Source organism: Rattus norvegicus, chromosome X, assembly GCF_036323735.1.
Source record: "Rattus norvegicus strain BN/NHsdMcwi chromosome X, GRCr8, whole genome shotgun sequence".
Classification (NCBI taxonomy): Eukaryota; Metazoa; Chordata; class Mammalia; order Rodentia; family Muridae; genus Rattus; species Rattus norvegicus.
In genome coordinates, this window is record NC_086039.1 from 802,739 (window position 1) to 821,772 (window position 19,034).

Sequence of the window (19,034 nt, forward strand, 5' to 3'; positions counted from 1 at the left end):
ATAGTCCTCAGATCTACATGAGAAACAGAGAATTTAGATGGGCAATGAAAAGTATGGTGATCAAAAACCAAGTTGGGGAGAAATAAGACAGTTTTCCACAATGTTTCAGGCTTTGGGGATTGGTAGACATTACATAACCATCTTATTATTCATAGCACAAATAGTCAAAATTAATAAAGGCAGAAATTTTAACAACATATTTATGCTGGCTAATTTAAATTCCCATATTTCATCTGTGGAACATTATATATTCTCTTTCAGGTTCTTCTTGAAATTATTTGAAGAAGTGAAAACTGGTATGTGTTTATCTGTTCACATTCATAAAGCATCACCGTTGCTCTAGTGATGAACAGACTGCACAACTGTCAAGAGACAGACTGACTTTCTTGCCAAAGAAAAAAATCTTCACCTTCATGGAGGCAGTTTCCTTCTTAGGTGCAGAAGTTTAAAATCCCCTGAGAATGCTTCCTACAGGTACCATTTCCTGTATATTGTAATATCCTAGAAAATGGGTTTCTTTTTGCATTTTATTTCAAGTGTTAAGATCTACAAACAAGTTTTGAGTGCATGTACTATTTGTAGATGTTGTCTTTTTTCTTTCCTATAGATGGATTCTGGTTTGTGGACTTTCAGGCATTTTCTGATCCATCTCTCACAGCAGGGGCTGCAAATGAGATGAGTCTTCATCAGGAATAAAGGAAAGAAGAAAGGTAAGGTAATAGATGATGCCTTTATGTATTTAACCCCTCTGAGTCTGAGATGGCTGTTGTCATCAACCTGTATATCTAAACTTTAACTTTGAAACAAAGTACACTCACATGAGTTTAAGCCTTTGTACTTTTCATTGTGTAAATATATGCAATAAAGAGAGCTTTCAAAGTAATAAAGTTGTGTGATGTGTGTTACTCATTTAACAGATGCCCTTGTATAACTTAAAAGAATATATAAATGCTTTTCCTTCATGTTGAAGGTAATGAAGACAGTGTCTCTTCTAAAAGTATATGTAGGAATTTTGACAACTATTAAATTAAATATGTTCATATCTTGACAAAACATCAACCACAATTGCTTATGGGATACTTCCTATACTTTCTCAGTGTTTTTTCCTAAATATTGACTTTAAAATGCAGTTAGCAGAATTGATATTGAGGAGAATGGCAGGAGAGAGGAAACTGAATGAGAGGGGAGGTTGGGAAGGGAGTGGCCTTTGCAGGAATTAGGTATAGGGAAAGCAGGGAAATGAGAATGGAAGATAACCTCATACTAATACTGTCCAAACTCTTCCACAAAATTGAAACAGATGGAGCACAACCACATTCCTTATATGAATCCACAATTACTCTTATACCTAGCCCACACAAACACTCAGCACAGAAAGAGGACTTCAGACCAATTTCCCTCAGGGATATTGATGAAAAAATTCTCAATAAAATTCTTGCAATCCGAATATTACAACACATCAAAAAAATCATCCATCATGATCAAGTAGACTTGAACCAAGGGATGGAAGGGTGGTTTAATATAGGAAAATTCATAAATGTAATCCATCATGTAAACAAACTCAAAGATAAGGAGCGCAAGGTCATTTCATTAGATGGTGAGAAAGCATTTGACAAAATTCAACAACCCATGTGAATAAAAGTCCTGGCAAAATCACGAACTGAAGGCTCATATCAAAATATAGTGTAAGAAATATACAGGAAACCTGTAGCTAACATCAAACTAAATGGAAAGAAACTTGAAGCAATCCCACTAAAATCAGGGACTAGACAAGGCTGCCCACTCTCTCCCTAGTCATTCAAAACAGGACTCCATGTTATAGTCAGAGAAACCAGACCACAAGGGGGTCAAACTGACACAAATTGGAAGGGAAGATATCAAAATATCACCATTTGCAGATGATATGATAGTATATACTTAAGTGACCCAAAAGTACCACCAGAGAACTTCTTAACCTGATAAATAACTTCATCAAAGTGTCAGGGTATAAAATTAACTCAAACATACCAGTAGCCTTCCTCTCCTCAATGGATAAACAGGCTGAGTAAGAAAATATTGAAATCACACACTTCACAATAGTCCCAAATAATATAAAATATCTTGGATTAAGTTTATTCAAGCAAGTGAATGATCTGTATGACAAAAGATCAAGTATCTGAAGAAAGAAATTGAGTACTATCTCAGAAGATAGAAAGAGCTTACATGCTCATGGATTGACAGGATTAATATAGTAAAGATGACCATTTTGCCATTCAATTTAATTTTACACATTCAATGCAATCTCCATCAAAATTCCTACTCACTTCTTTAATAGAGATAAAAAGAGAAATTTCCAAATTTATTTAGAATAAGAAAAAACTAGAAGAGCTTAAACTATCCTCCACAAGATAAGAACTTCTGGGGGAATCATCACCCCTGAACTCAAGCAGTATTACAGAGCAATAGTGATAAATACTGCATGGTATTGGTAAAGACACAGATGGATAGACCAGTAGAATAGAAGTGAAGACACAGAAATGAACCCACACACCTATCATTTGATATTTGGAAAAGTAGATAAAAACCATTCAAAGGCAGAAACATAGCATTTTGCAAAAATAATTCTGGTTCAACTGGAAATCAGCATGAAGAAGAATGCAAATTATCTCATTTTTATGACCACGTACGAAGCCTAAGTCAAAGTGAATCAAGGACCTACACATCAAACCAGAGGGAGAGGAGAAGGAGAAGAAGAAGAAGAAGAAGAAGAAGAAGAAGAAGAAGAAGAAGAAGAAGAAGAAGAAGAAGAAGAAGAAGAAGAAGAAGAAGAAGAAGAAGAAGAAGAAGGAGAAGAAGAAGGAGAAGAGGAGGAGGAAGGAGAACAGGAAGAAGAAGAGATTGAGAAGGAGGAAGAAGAGCAGGAAGAAGCAGAAGAGGAAGAAGAAGGAGGAGGAACAGGAGGAAGACAAGGAGGAGGAGACGGAGGAGGAGGAGAAGAAGATGACGAAGAGGAGAAGAAGAAGAAGAAGAAGAAGAAGAAGAAGAAGAAGAAGAAGAAGAAGAAGAAGAAGGAGAAGAAGAAGAAGAAGAAGAAGAAGAAGAAGAAGAAGAAGAAGAAGAAGAAGAAGAAGAAGAAGAAGAGGAAGAGGAAGAGGAAGAGGAAGAGGAAGAGGAAGAGGAAGAGGAAGAAGAAGAAGAAGAAGAAGAAGAAGAAGAAGAAGAAGAAGAAGAAGAAGAAGAAGAAGAAGAAGAAGAAGAAGAAGAGGAAGAAGGAATTTAAACAGAAAGAGAACTAAACTTCCATTCTTCCCCATTCCCTCTCTTCCTCAGCTGTTGTTTAGGCAGTTGTGTTAGTGAGACGTTAACAGTGTAATTTCTGGTGTTACTTTGAGACACCAACTCATAGTAAATTTTAGTCTCTTAAAATCTTCTTGCATGAAGTAAGACACAAATGGCTACATCATTCTCTATTCTCCAGCACTTCACTTAGTTCCTTTGAATAGGCAGTGTCAATATTATATAGGGTCTGTTCAGATAGATGTAAGTATTTTGAGTTCTGGAGGGCCACAATTGTATCATGCTCAGTGGACAGCACCTCACAGATCTCCTTACCTATTAATAAGCCCTTGAAAGAACCCAAGGCCTGCATATCACCTTATCTCTAATTTGGAAGTTATCTCCATTGGATAATCATGTGAAAATGAAAACTTAGTTTTCTCCAAGGGAATATCACTGGGTACACAAACTAATTTTAAGGGTAGACTGCGTATAAAGCACTAATAGAACTGAACATCATCTTTGGAGGATCCTTGTCTCATAATGGGTCAGGACTTTTTCTTCAGAATGTCTTTTTCATTTTGTTTTATGTTTATTTATCTATTAATTTTTGCTCTGTATGTTTTGTGTATATATTTTTCCTGGTTTTATGTTTCCATGGAATTCCAGAGTGTGTGAATGGAAGTCTGGGTCTCCGTGTCTGTATCTGATTCTTGACCCTTGTTTTGGCTCTTTTCTATCTGCTTGTTTTGTTCTACTCCAATTCATTAACTTTCATTTTATTTTTATCCCTTAGATGATGGTTTGTTTTGAGAGTCAGAAGGATGTAGATACAGATGATAGGAGAGGAATAGAAGGGGGGAATAGAGGGTAGAGTAATCATAATTCAAATATATTGCATGAAAAAGTCTAATTTTAAGAAAAGAATTTTAAAAACATACTTTCTGGGGCCTGTCTGCCCCCTTTTCTCAAAATCCTTACTAGTTTCATATAAAAAGTTAATGAAAATATTTTAAATCTTTTCCAAGGCAAAGAAAATTGTTTGTTTACATCTGATCTGGAACTGCCACTATGGGAGTGAAGCTTCTGTAGAGTTGTAATAATGCAGTAGGAGAGTCTATAAATGCTTTCAGAGAAATCAATACACTGAGGTTCAGCGGGAGTTTCACATGATTGATGTTACAAATTTTCAATGGGAAGATATACATTTTCGATACTTCAGTTTTCATGAAATTCTTCAAGATCAAATTACAAGTAGTATGGAATACAATCATAAAATAGGTTTGTTCCTTTGAAAATTTCAAAATTACCCCAAATAATACTTAAATATCATTAATAAATCAGAACATTTTGTATCCTAAACCCATATAAACATGACAATTATGAAATAGAAGTAGATGCGTATTTGTGGATAAAAGCTGTTTCTGGAGAGGCACTATTTTATGTCTGGGATAATTTCACTTCATTGGTAGATGGGTTAAATCAAAGTCTTATAATGAAGACCTTGCTGTAAAAGACCATTCTCTCACTAAGGGACTCTAAAACCCTGTTGTATAGAGTGCTAGCATTTCAATGTATCTCTTAATGACACTCCATTGGTTAGATGTGCCATATTTCCTGTATTCATTCCTCAGTGGAAGATCATCTGGGTTCTTTCAGCTTCTGGCTATTATAAATAAGGCTACTATGAACATAGTGGTGCTCATGTCTTTGTTATATATTGGGGCATCTTTTGGGTATATGCCCAAGATAGGTGTAGCTGTGTCTTCAGATAACTCAATGTCCAATTTTCTGAGGAACCTCCAGACTGATTTCCAGAATGGTTTTACCAGTCTGCAATCCCACCAACAATGGAGGAGTGTTCCTCTTTCTCCACATCCTCTCCAGCATTTGCTCTCTCCTGAGTTTTTGATCTTAGACATTCTCACTGTTGTGAGGTGGAATATCAGGGTTGTTTTGATTTGCATTTCCCTTATACTATAGTTGTTGAATATTTCTTTAGGTATTTCTCTGCCAATTGATATTCTTCAGCTGTGAATTCTCTGTTTTGCTTTGAACCCCATTTTTCAAATGGTTATTTGTCTCCCTGTAGTCTCACTTCATGTGTTCTTTGTATATTTTGGATATAAGCTGTCTATCAGTTGTAGGATTGGTAAAGATCTTTTTCCAATCTATTGGTTTCCATTTTGTTCTAACAACAGTGTCCTGTACCTTACAGAAGTTTTTCAGTTTTTTTAAGATCACATTTGTTGATTCTTCATCTTAGAACATGAGCCTTTGGTGTTTTGTTCAGAAAATTTTCTCCAGTGCCCATGTGTTTGAGATGTTTCCACACTTTGTCTTCTATTTGTTGGAGTGTATCTGGTTTGAAGTGGAGGTCCTTGATCCAGTTGTACTTATGCTTTCTACAGGGCAGTAAGAATGGATCGATCTGCAATCTTTACATACTGACCCACAGTTGAACCAGCACCACATGCTGAAAATGCTGTCTTTTTTTCCATTGGATGGTTTTGACTTCTTTCTCAAAAATTAAGTGACCATGGTTGTAGGGGTTCATTTCTGGGTCTTCAATTCTATTCGACTGGTTTATTTGCCTGCCTCTGTCACAACGCCATACAGTTTTTTTTTTTTTTTTGTTTTTTTTTTTATCACTGTTGCCCTGTAATACTGCTTGAGTTTAGGGATAGTGATTCCCATGGAAGTCCTTTTATTGTTGAGGACAGTTTTAGCTATTCTGTGTTTTTTTTTTATTCCAGATGAATTAATGAATGTTCTGTCTAAATCTTTGACGAATTGGATTGGAATTTTGATGGGGATTGGAATGAATATGTAGGTTGCGTTTAATATAATGGCCATTTTTACTGTATTAATCCTGCCAGTCCATGAACATGGGAGAGCTTTCCATCTTCTGAAATCTCCTTCACTTTCTTCAGAGACTTGAGGTTCTGCTCATATGCTCATATTTTTTACTTACTTGGATAATGTCACCCCAAGACATTTTATATTATTTGGGGCTATTGTGAACGGTGTCATATCCCTACTTTCTTTCTCTGCTTGTTTAGCTTTGTGCAGAGTTATTTTTATACTCAGCCACTTTGCTGAAATGTTTATCAGGCTTAGTAATTCTCTTGTGGAATGTTTGAGGTCACTAAGTATACAATCCTATCAACTACAAACAGTGCTATTTTAACTTCTTCTTTTCCAATCTATATCCCTTTGACCTCCTTCAGTGTCTGCTTGCTCTGGCTAAGATGTCTAGAACTATATTGAATAAGTTGTGAGAGAGTGGGCACCCTTGTTCAGTCCCTGATTTCAGTGTGATTGCTTTAAGTTTCTCTCCACTTAGTTTAATGTTAGTTACGGATTTGCTGTATATGTTTAGGTGTGGGCCTTAAATTCCTGTACTTTCCAGGACTTTTTTCATGAAGTGATGTTGAATTTTGTCAAAATCTTTCTCAGCATCTAATGAAAGGATCATGTGGTTTTTATCTTGGAGTTTATATAGTGAATTATGTTGTTTGTTTTCTGTATATTAAAGTATCCCTGCAAGCCTGGGATGAATCCTACTTAAACATAGTAGATGATTGTTTAATGTGTTGTATGAATAGGTTTGCAAGAATTTCATTGAGTATTTTTGTGTTGATATTGATAAGAGAAATTGGTCTGAGTTATCTTTCTTTGTTGAGTCTTTCTTTGTTTTAGTTATAAGAGTAATTGTGACTTCATGAAAGCAATTTGGTAGTACTCCATCTGTTTCAATTTTATGGAATAGTTTGGACAGTATTGTTATGAATTTTTCAATGAATTTTGGATGGATTTCTGCACTAAACCCATCTGATCCTGGACTTTTTGGGTGGGAGAGTTTTGATGATTGCTTGTATTCCTTTGGGAGTTATGGGTTGTTTAAATGGTTTATCTTTTCCTGATTTAGGTTTGGTATCTTGTATTTGTCTGGAAAATTGTCTTTTTTTTCCAGATTTTCAAGTTTTTTGAACCTAGGCTTTTGTAGTACAGCAATTTTTTTTTAATTTCCTCTGATTCTGCTGTTCTGTCTCCCTTTTTAATATTTGATTTTGTTAATTTGGACACACTCTCTGTATCCTCTGCTTAGTCTAGCTTTGGGTTAATATATCCTGTTGATTTTTTCAGAGAATCAGGTATTGGTTCTGTTGATTCTTTGTATGGTCCCTTTTTTTCTACTTGGTTGATTACAGCCCTGAATTTGATTATTTTCTGCCTTCTACTACTCCTGCATGTATTTGCTTCTTTTTGTTCTAGAGCTTTTAGGTGTGCTGTCAAGCTGCTGACATATGCTCTCTCCTGTTTCTTTCTGCAGGCACTCAGAGCTATGAGTTTTCCTCTTAGCACAGCTTTCATTGTGTTCCAAGAGTTTGGGTGTGTTGTACCTTCATTTTCAGTGAATTCTAAGAAGTCTTTAATTTCTTCCTTTATTTCTCCTTGACCAAGTTATCATTGAGTAAAAAAAAATTGTTCAACTTCCATGTATATGTGGGCGTTCTTTCCTAATTTTTATTGAAGAACAGCCTTAGCCCATGGTGGTCTGATAGGATGCGTTGGATTATTTCTATCTTTCTGTATGCTTTGAGGCCTGCTTTTTGACTGATTATATGATTAATGTTGGAGAAAGTGCCAGGAGGCTGTGAGAAGAAGGTTTATCTTTCTGTTTTAGGATTGAATGTTCTGTAAATATCTGTTAAGTCCATTTGGTTTATACCTTCTGCTAGTCTGTCTATATCTCTGTTTAATTTCTGATTGTGTGATCTGTCCAGTGATGAGAATGGGGTGTTGTAATCTTATACTATTATTTTTTGCGGTGCAATATGTGCTTTGATCTTTAGTAAGGTTTCTTATGTGTATGTAGGAGCCCTTGTAATTGGAGCATAGACATTTATGATTTTGAGTTCATCTTGGTGGATTTTTCCCTTGACGAATATGAAGTGTCCTTCCTTATGCTTTTTGATGACTTTTGGTTGAAAGTCGATTTTATATATTCTTCAGACCATTGCTTGGAAAATTGTTTTCCAGCCTTTTACTCTGAGGTAGTGTCTGTCTTTGTCTCTGAAGTGTGTTTCCTGTAGTGCAAAATGCTGGGTCCTCATTACATATTGTGTGTCAATCTGTGTATTTTTAGTGAGGAATAAGTCTATTGATGTTGGAGATATTAAGGAATAGTGATGGTCACATTCTGTTATTTTCATAATTGGAGGTTAGTTTATGTTTGTGTGCTTCTCTTCTCTATGTGTTGTTGTGAAAAGATTAATTTCTTGTTTTATCTATGGTTTTACTTGAATCCTTGTGTTCGGTCTTGTCAGTTAGTGTCCTTTGTAAGACTAGATATGTAGAAAGGTATTGTGTAAATTTCGTTTTGTCATGGGATATCTTGGATTCTCCGTCTTTGTTAATTGAGAGTTTTGATGGATACAGTACCCTGGGATGGTGTTTTTATTCTCTTAGTGTCTGTATGACATCTGTCTATGATCTTCTGACTTTCATAGTATCTGGAAAGAATTCTGATTTAATTATGATAGCTTTGTCTTTATATATTACTTGACCTTTTTCCTTACAGTTTTTAACATTTTTATTTGTTTTGTGCATTTGGTGTTTTGACTATTATGTGATGGGAGGATATCCTTTTCCGGTCCAATCTATTTGGAGTTATGTAGGCTTTGTGTATGTTTATGGACATCTCTTTCTTTAGATTAGGGAAGTTTTACTCTATAATTTTGTTGAAGATATTACTGTCCCTTGATGTTGACAGTCTTCACTTTCTTCTATACCTGTTAAGACTAGGTTTGATCTTCTCATTGTGTCCTGGATATCCTTTATGTTTTGAGCTAGGTCTTTTCTGTTTTACATTATGTTTGACAGTTGTGTGATTTTCTGCTCCTTAGATTATGTCTTCTATGTCTTTTATCCTGTTGGTGATTCTCACATCTATGACTCCTGGTCTCTGTCCTAGGTTTTCCATTTCCAGGGTTATCTTCCTTGTGCTTACTTTATTGTTTCTATTTCCATTTTTAACTCCTGGGTGGTTTTGTTTATTTCCTTCTCCTGTTATGTTGTTTTTCAAGTAGTTCTTTAAGGTAGTTTTGTGTTCCCTCTTTCTTGCATTATATTTGTTTACTTCAGTTTTTTCTATTGTCCTGCATTTTCTTAAGGGAGTTATTATTCTTAACATCCTCCATCGTCATGATAAATGTGAAATTAAATTTAGATCTTCCTTTTCTGGTGTGTTTAGATATCCAGTGTTTGTTTTGATGGGAGAATTGGTTTCTGTTGAGCCCAAGTAGTCTTGGTTTCTGTTGTTTGTGTTCCTGTGCTTTCCTGTGGCCATCAGGTGGTCTCTGGAATTAGCTTGTCTTGCTCTTTCTGACAGGGGCTTGACCGTCCTGTAGGCTCGTGTGTCAGGGCTGCTGTAGACCTGTTTTCCTGTTTTCTTTTACCCAGTTAAGGGAACAGAGTTTTCTGCTCTCAGGCACGTAGTTGCTCCTGTCCACTTACTTTCAGCTGTCCCTGTGGGCGGGAACCAGAAGGAACTTCCCATACTTCTCCTAGGTACCTCTGTGGGGGGAAGGGGGCACAGATGGTACAAGGTGTTTTCCTCTTGAGTCAGCAATCTGGGCAGAGAGTAGTCTCCTCTGATTTCCCAGGAGTGTCTGCTTCTCTGAGGCTCTAGTTACCCCACCATCATGATTTGGGTACAGGGAGCTGTTTGACAAGATCAGTTCCGATCCAGGCACAGTCTGGAACATGGTGCTCCAGTAGATTTACTCCTCCTCTATTAAAGAGTCACTATGCAATTTTGTCTTGGGCCAGAGATGTGGGCAATTGTGGGCAGAAGTGGTAGTCTGTGTGCATTGTATGCTCAGTATTGCCCACACTCCTGGGTGATCAGCTCTCTCTCCCACAGTTTCTAGGAGAAGGGAGCTTTGTGCTGGAATCAGCAAGGTTCAGGAGCCAGCTAGAAACTGGAAATGCCTGATCCCAGAGGAGTTCTGCCTTTGCATGTCCTGAGTCAACCAGTGAGCTCGCTTCAAGCAGAAAAGTTGGAATCACCTCTTCTCTTAGGCCTGAACTCACTTGTTGGGCTGACTTTCAGCTTTCCATAAGGGCTGCAACCAGAAGTGTCTTGACCCTACTGCTCCTAGGTTCCTATGCACAGGAGGCCCAGATGGAGCTAGGTGTTTTTTTCTTGAGTCAGGAATTTGAGCAGAGTTCTCATGGGTTTCTGCCCCTCTGACAGTGTAATACTTCCCCACCCCTCATGACATTTGGGTGTAGAATACTGTTTGGACAAGTTCAGATTCAGCTGCAGTTTGGACTGCAGGGCTCCTGCAGATTGACTGCTCCTATATTCATGTCTCCAGTGGCACTATGCAGTTTCCTCTTGGGCTAGGGATCTGAGCACATGTGGGAAGAAGTAGCAGGGTCTCCTCGCTGAGGTCTCAGTATTGCACACTCTTCTGGGTGTTCAGCTCTTGTCCCACAGACTTTCCAAAGGATTTCAAATGTTCACTCCCTATCTTACAGGTCCTCAGTCTTTCCAGTTCTCCTCCAAATTTTGTTGGAGAAGACGCCTCTGGTTAAGGGGAGGTAAAACAGGCCCAATCAGAAAAAAAAAAAAAGGGGCTGGAAATCTTCTTCTCTTAAAGGTAATCTCAGTGATTTCTCATATTCCACAAGTGGAATAAGTCCTGCCCCTTCTCCAGAAGAGACTTTAATACCTTTGCCAGCTGCCAAAGCAGGGCAGAGAGCTCTGTCCATTCACAAAGACAGTCAAAGATGTGCCCTATCTCCACCAACGTGCTTATGAAATCTGCTTCGGGTAAAATGAGTTTGAAACCTGATTCTGCCGACAAAGCGGATTGCAGAACTACCCTGTTAAGCCAAGAGGACATTCAAAGTCCTCCACTATTAAAAATGCGCTTAAATCACCACTTATGATCCAAGGCGTACAAAATACAGTTACAAATACCCAAGTGAACCTCATAACACACATACCAGCCCAAGAAGAGACAAAATTTTCTGCATGTACACCATTAGATCAAGGACCATTGACAGTTTCAGAAGGGGCTCTTGAGAGTTCCACACCCACGCAAGATGTGGTAGAAATTTCTGAATCCACCGATGGAACTCCTGTGCCTTCTGCACATAAAAAATATGTTCTAGCAGCCTCACCATATCCCCCAGTACTTCAAATGTCCCTATATAATAGAGAATTATTCAAATATCCTCTACCACTGAAGGGACCCTCCTGACATCCCATTAGGCCCACAAAAGCCAAGTTTATCAAAACACACAGTCAATGAGCCATGCAGACTCCATATTTATACAATGTGCAGAGAAGATAAAATATCCCCTACCTCCTCAGGGGACTCTAAGTCGTTCTGTACTGAAAGCAGAGGCTCCAAAATTTTCCACATATACATCAGAGATGCTAGAACTTCCCAAAACTGAGCAGTATTCTCTGAGTAATACTCTATCTCAAAAAGAGACTGTGGGACAAGAAACTTCTACAAAAGGAGGTCTACCCATAGCCACATCTTTAGAAATGTCTTGTGGATGTGACACATATACAAAAGATATTCTAGGACAGATTCCATCTGTAGAGAAGGTTACGGATCCAACCATATGTGAACCATGAAATGCGAACACCAGAGTCTGTAGCATCCTCAACAACTGAGGAAAGGGATTCCTTGTATTCCATTAGTGTAAAAGAATGAATACGACCTCCACAAATTCCACAGTAGGCTATAGGAACTTCCTTATCTCCTCAAAATCAGCCATCTTCCCCAACTACAGAAGATGCTACACACTCTTCCAAATATTCAGAAAAGATTGCCATTCCTTCTTTATACCCACAAGCAGACCCAGAATATCTGCCAAATACCTCAAAAGCTCTGGATTTTACCTCATCTTCTGAAGGGGCTTTAGAGCCTGTTTTGCCTCTCAAGCAGGCTAGGGAACCTGACACTTCTATAGGAAAGTCGGTTTCCACTTCTCCAGAAGAAGAAAAATTCTCTTGGAACTTCCACAGTTACAAAACAATATCTAGAATATGTCTATGATGCTCAGGGAGAGGTCACATTTTCAGAGGTAGCTCTAATACATACCCTCCATTCTGATATCACAGTAAGGATTCTACACGTATACACGGTACATTAAGACCTTCCTCATCTGAGAAGGATGTCTTAGGATCTACTGCATCTGAACAGCATGTTTTAGAACTATCCCCATATACCTAAGTAGATTTATTTAACATGTCCACTCTGGGGATAAAGAGGCGACATTCTCCCTCTACCAAAGGGGACCACAGGCATCCAGTTTCTATAAAAAAAAAAGGTTAAGATTTGATCCTTCTGATGTAGTCTTGAGAAATTTCCTCTAAAGAAGATAGTTTCAAATATCCCCCTTCTGCCAAAAGGGATCTTGTGCCATCTTCTGCAGCCAAAGAGAAAGCAAAAGCTACATCTTCTCCTCAGGTGAGTCCTAACCTTCTCCATCTGTCCAAAGGGCCATGGAATTTCCAAAAAATATGAAGGAAGTTTGCAAAGATGCCATTCCTTGAAAGGACTTGCTGGACATTCCATATTGTCCCAAGATGCTCAAGTAACTCCTCCTTCTACAAAAAAGGCATGTTCACTGTCTACCCTAGGGTTTAAGAGAATTTCTTCACCCCTCTCTAGGGCTCCAGAAAGTGTTCTCCATGCTCAAAGTGGTTTGTCATTGTGCACATTAGACTTCAAACATATAAAACCTTTTTTTTTACATTACCAAAGGTCTGAGGGAAAGTCCACATCGAAAAAAAATCATTTAGACCTTGTGCCATTAGTCCAAGTATATCAGAAAAATTCCATGTCTTTTAAAGCACCTAAAAATCTATCTTGCTCTAGCACTCGTCCTAGAAAACAATTACCTTTAGTCATACAATCCCTAGGATCATTGAAATACAAAAAGGGGTATCTAGAAACTTTACCATCTGCCAAAAGGTCTTTAGGATGTTCACCAACTTCTCCAAGAGCTCGGTTAACCCATAGAAGAACAAAAGAACTAAAGCCATCTGCTCAGGGTGTTTTCCAAAAACCACTTATTTCTTCTTTACTTTTATACCAAGACAAGAGGCCAGCTTCCTCATCCCCATCTCTGATCCCTTCTTCCTATTTGTTCTCTCTCCCAAATCGCTCTTTACTCTGAATTAGATGCCAATTACTAAACCATAGACATATGGAAGGAGGTAGTTGCTGTCAAAACAAAACTTGTGATATCACAGAAGAAGCTACGGCTCTCCAGGACACAATAGAATTTTCAAGGAGGGCCTAATGATGATGGAACTGCCATAGCCGACCTGCTCAAGAGCTTCCTTGCATTGACCAGATTTGGTTGTGCACTTTCCAGTAGTGTCTCCTGTGATACAGTAGAAACATTTACATGCTACATCTCTCTAAAGCTAGAGCCTTCTCTCTGCTTTATTAGTGATTACATGCTCTGAATGAAGAAAGTTAGTCAGGGGCTTGTCATGGGTAGAAAAGATCTAGGAACACAGAAGGAAAGATATTCTTCTGGAGATTAATTTTATTCTCCGGTCAAATCCTGTGACATAAAGTTCAATTCCCTGGGTTTTCCCTGTTTCGCTGGTGCCAGTATTTTCCCTACAGAACTTTAATTGAGTGAATATTGTTTTATATTTTCTGATTGTAAATTCATTGACAGGGGACATTATATATGTTCCTGCATGTGTACTCAAAATTTCATTTTTCAAATTCCATTTTTTGCAATGAATTTGGTATCAAACGTGGCTCAGCTATAGAGTGAATATAAGAGTGGAAATATTGTGTACCTACTTCTAATGATCAACTCCCAAATCCATATTTTATCCATTAATTACAAGACATCAGTAAAGCAAAGACAACATGGAGTATAGAATGTGGTTCTGAAGTTCTATTAGATATCAGTCCTCTAATATCTACCTTCTTGTGTTCCCAGGGATAGGCTTGAGGGTTTTGGATGTTTTACCATGATTCTTTCTTCAGGCCACACATCAGTTTCTGAGTGATGGGCAGTGATAGGAATGGCTTGTGGTCCAACGAAACCTCAAATTCAATAGGTTATAAAAAACAGGAGGGAGTCTATTTGCAATTGTCATTTGTGGATCCTATAGTCTTCACCTTGTTATGCAGAATCCATCCAAATATTAAACCAAAATTCCTAGTTGTAGGATCCACCAAAATTGTATATATATATATATATATATATATATATATATATATATATATATATGTATATAAATGTATATATATATGTATATATGTATATATATGTATATATGTGTGTGTATGTATTCACTTATATATATATATGTATATATGTATTCATATATATATGTATGTATGTATATATATATATGTGTGTATATATATACATATACATATATATATATATATATATATATATATATATATATATATATATATATCAGGCACAAAAACTTGATAAGATTGATGAAGATAAAATTGCATTCTGCCAATAAATGGTTTTAGATCTTTCATGAGAGACACAGCTAGAGCATGTCAAATACAGAAGTGATTGCTAGTGGCAAACCAGAGAACTGAATACAGACCCCTTGTTTGTAGATGTTGAGAAAGGATTACAAGAGCTGAATGGGCTTTCAACCACCATAAGAACAACAAGTTCAATTAACCAGGGCTTTCTGGTATTAAACCAATATTCCATGACTGTTTATGTACAGACCTGTGGCTCCAACTGCATATGTGGCATAGTATGGCGATGTTGATCATCAATGGAAGGAGAAGCCCTTGGTTCTCCCTAGTTAAAGGGAATGTCAAAGCACAGTAAAGGTTATAGATAAGGATAAGGGGACCAGCTAGGAATATTAAGGACAGGAAACTGGGAAAGGAAATAACATTTGAAATGTAAATATAGAAATATCCAATTAAAAAAGGTATATACGGGGCTGGGGATTTAGATCAGTGGTAGAGCGCTTACCTAGGAAGCGCATGGCCCTGGGTTCGGTCCCCAGCTCCGAAAAAAAGAACCAAAAAAAAAAAAGGTATAAAATTTGCTAAAAAAAAAAAAGGAAAAAAAAACAAAAGATAATTTGCAGCTAATCAGACCTATTGAGTCAGTAATCCAAAGGGTTCCTGTCAGGGATTTATAGTCAGAATAATACTAGTGGAAAGATTGAGATGATGAAGATCAAATTTGGAGCACTTCTCTCTCCCAAATACCAGTATCAGACACTTACTGCTCTATAAGTATCCAAATAATTGAGGAGTTTACTCTGAGCTGAGGAAAGTATACTTATTTTTCACTTCTTCCTTAGGACCATTTTCTTCTGGGCAATAAGAACAAAAATCCATGAGCTCTAAGGAAAAGAACAGTGTCCTTCCAAACACCTGGCTTTTGGGAGAAAGAAATTAATGATATAAACTCTCTGACTTCCAGGAACCATTAGAAGCAGGGAAGTCCAGATTCTTCTGAGAGGCTCCCAGCTCCTGATCCCATGTGTGGAAGGATCAGATCAATTCTATCTCTTCAACTTACATATTCCACTCCTACCAAGGCTTCAGTGAGATTTCTCAGGGATGATGTATTTCTTCCTTCTTTTATACCAAGACAGAAGACCAGCTTCGTTCTCCCCATCTCTGATTTCTTCATCGTCTTTGTTCTCCCTCCCTAATGACTGTTTCCCCTGAATTTGAGGCCAATTAGTAAAACCTATAGGTACTGAAGTAATATCTGAGAGGCATTTGCAGTCAGGACAACACTTATTACATCACAGAAGAAGCTAGTGCTCTCAAGGATACAAGAGATTTTTCAGGGAGAGCCTAATGATATTGTCACTGAGAACTGCCATGGCCTGACTCTAAACAGCTTTCCTTACATTAACCAGTTTTGAGGGTGCCAATTTTGGTATGTCTCCTGTGACACAGTGGAAACTTTCGTTCTCCATCTCTCTAAAGCTAGTGACTTCTGAATGGAGAAAATGAGTCAGTGGCTTGGCATGGATAGAAATTATTTAGGAACTTGGAGTGGAGGAGATTCTTCTGGATAATATTTTTATTCCCAGGTCAATTCCTGTGACATACAGTTCAATTTTCTAGGTTTTCTTAATTTTATAAAGGCCAGTACTTTACCTACACACCTTTCGTTGAATGAATATTGTATTTCACTTTCCTATTGTACATTCCTTCATAGGGGACATTATAAATATTCCTGAATATGTACTCAAAAATTCTGTTTTCAAATTCCATTCTCTGCTATGATTTTGGAAACAAAGTGGGCCCATCTATAGACTGAGAATAACAGTGTAAATATGGTGTACCTACTTCAATTATAAATTCCCAAATCCTTATGTTATTCAAAAATTACCAACATCAATAAAGCAAAGGACCACATGGAGTATACAATTCGTTTCTCTATTCACATTTGATATCTGTACTACACTATCTACTTCCTGTGTTCCCATGGCCAGACTTGAAGGTTTTAGATGTGTTGCCATGATTCTTCCTTAATGTCATATATAAGAAACAGGAGCATGGGCAGGGGGAAGAAAGACTTGAGGAACAGTGAAACCTCAACTCAATACCTTCATAAGTACAGGAGGGAGTCTCTTTGATATACTCATTTGCAAACTCTACATTCTTGACCTAGTTGTGCAGAATCCATGTAATCATTCCACCTAACCTAATAGGTGTAGGAAGCACCTAAAGTATATATATATATATATATATATATATATATATATATATATATATATATATATATTCAACCACCAAAACTGGATAACATTGATGAAGCTAAGAAATGCATTCTGCCAGGAAACAGATATAGATATTTCCTAAGAGACAAAGCTAGAGCATGTCAAATACAAAAGTGAATGTCAATGGCAAACCAGTAAACTGGAAATGGAGTTCAGTTGGTAGATTCTGAGAAAGGATAATAAGAGCTGAAAAGGGTTTCAACCCATAAGAACAAAAATGCCAATGAACCAGATCTTTCTGGTACGAGACCAATATTCAAAGGTGGAAAATGGAAAGACCTAAGGCTCCAACTGCATTTGTAGTAGAGGATGGCCTTGTTGGGCACCAAAGGAAGGTTAAGCCCTTGGTCCTCCCTTGGTTTGACTTGCATTTAAAGGGAATGTGAAGGGACAGTAATGGGATGGTTTATAGAAGAAGTGGAGAGGGACCTGTTAGGGATCGTACGGGAGGAAATTCTAAAAGGAAACAGTATTTTAAATATAAATATATAAATATACATTTAAAAAAAAGAAATAAAATTTGTAAAAAATAAAAGATATAAGAAATAAAAGTAAAGAAAACTACCAGCTAGTTACAGCTATTGACTCAGAAATCTAATGAGTCACTATCAGGTAATGACAGTCATAGAAATAATAGTTGAAGGACTGAGATGATGATGTTTAAAATAGAAGCTCTTCTCTATCCCAGATATCAGGGTCAGGCACAAACTGCACTATAGGAATCTAAAGCATGGAGGAGTTTACACAGAGCTAGGGTTACAAAACTTGTCCTTCCCTTGTTCTTTAAGTCCCTTTTCTTCTTGTCAAAAAGAATAAAGGACATGCACTCTCAGGAAAACAACTGTGCCCTTTCCATCCCTTGGCTTTTGGAATAAAGAAATGAATGATATAAACTCTCTGACTTCCAGGAACCATAAGAACAGGTAAGTCCAGATGATTTTGAGAGGCTCCCATGTCCTCATTCCCATATGTGGAAAGCTGAGATGAAGGCTGTCTCTTCAGGGAACCCACTAAACACCTACCCCGGACTCACTGAGCTCTCAAATGGACCAGGTAATTCTTCCTTTTTGATACCAAAACAGAAGGGAAGCTTTCTTTGCACATCTCTGATTTCTTCATCCTCTTTGTTCTCCCTTCAAAAATGTCTGTTTATTCTGAATTAAAGGCCAATTAGTAAGCTCTAGCGGTACTGAAGAAATATCTGAGAGGCAGATGCTATCAGGACAACACTTGTGACCTCACAAAAGGAGCTAGGGCTCTCTAGGTTACAAGAGATTTTTCAGAGAGGGCCTAATGATAATGTCTCTTAGAACGCCCATGCCCTACATGCTGAACAGCTTTCCTTACATTGACCAGTTTCAAGAGTGCCTTTTCCAGGAGAGTCTCTTGTGTCACAGTGGAAACATTTACGTACTCCATCTCTCTATAAAGTTAGATACTTCTCTTTTCTTCATTAGTGGTTAAATGCTCTGAATGGTGAAAGTTAGTCAGGGGCACGTCACGGGTAGAAAAGATTTAGGAAGATGGAGTGGAGGTGATTCTTCTAGATAATATTTATACTCCCAGGATTATTCCTGTGACATACAGTTCAATTTTCTAGGTTTTCTCTGTTTCGCAACGGGCAGTATTTTCCCTATAGACCTTTAATTTATTGAATATTGTATTACAAATGTGATCATATTCTAGTTTTCTTCTCTTGCTTAGTGATGAAAAAAGTGATACCCAGTACTGTATTAGAACAAACATTATATAGTACACCTAAAGAAAACAAATTGCTCCCAATGTCAACGTAACTTCATAAGTAAGCAATTTGAATTCACAGAGAAATGGTAAAGTATTGTATTATTTATCCTTAAAAGGATACTTGTAAGAATCTTTTAGAAACAGAAATCTAAACATCTGTATAAAAATGTTATATCTGCTTTAAATGATCAGAATGCACATCTGTGATTGGCAAACCTTATTAAATCCTATCAGG

The 19,034-nt window shown here is 37.3% G+C and overlaps 1 long non-coding RNA gene across 2 annotated transcripts in view; it reads right to left on the reverse strand.

The window, feature by feature from the left end:
• The window catches only part of LOC134484227 (uncharacterized), a 37,674-nt gene extending 19,415 nt beyond the window's left edge, over nt 1–18,259 (reverse strand). The window contains exon 1 of one of the 2 annotated variants that reach the window (XR_010061654.1): nt 18,079–18,259. This is a non-coding gene — a long non-coding RNA (uncharacterized LOC134484227). Of the gene's footprint in view, nt 1–15,837; nt 16,994–18,078 lie in introns of those variants that run through there. The other variant, XR_010061653.1, reaches the window with a different exon arrangement.
• Nucleotides 18,260–19,034: the final 775 nt, after the last annotated feature.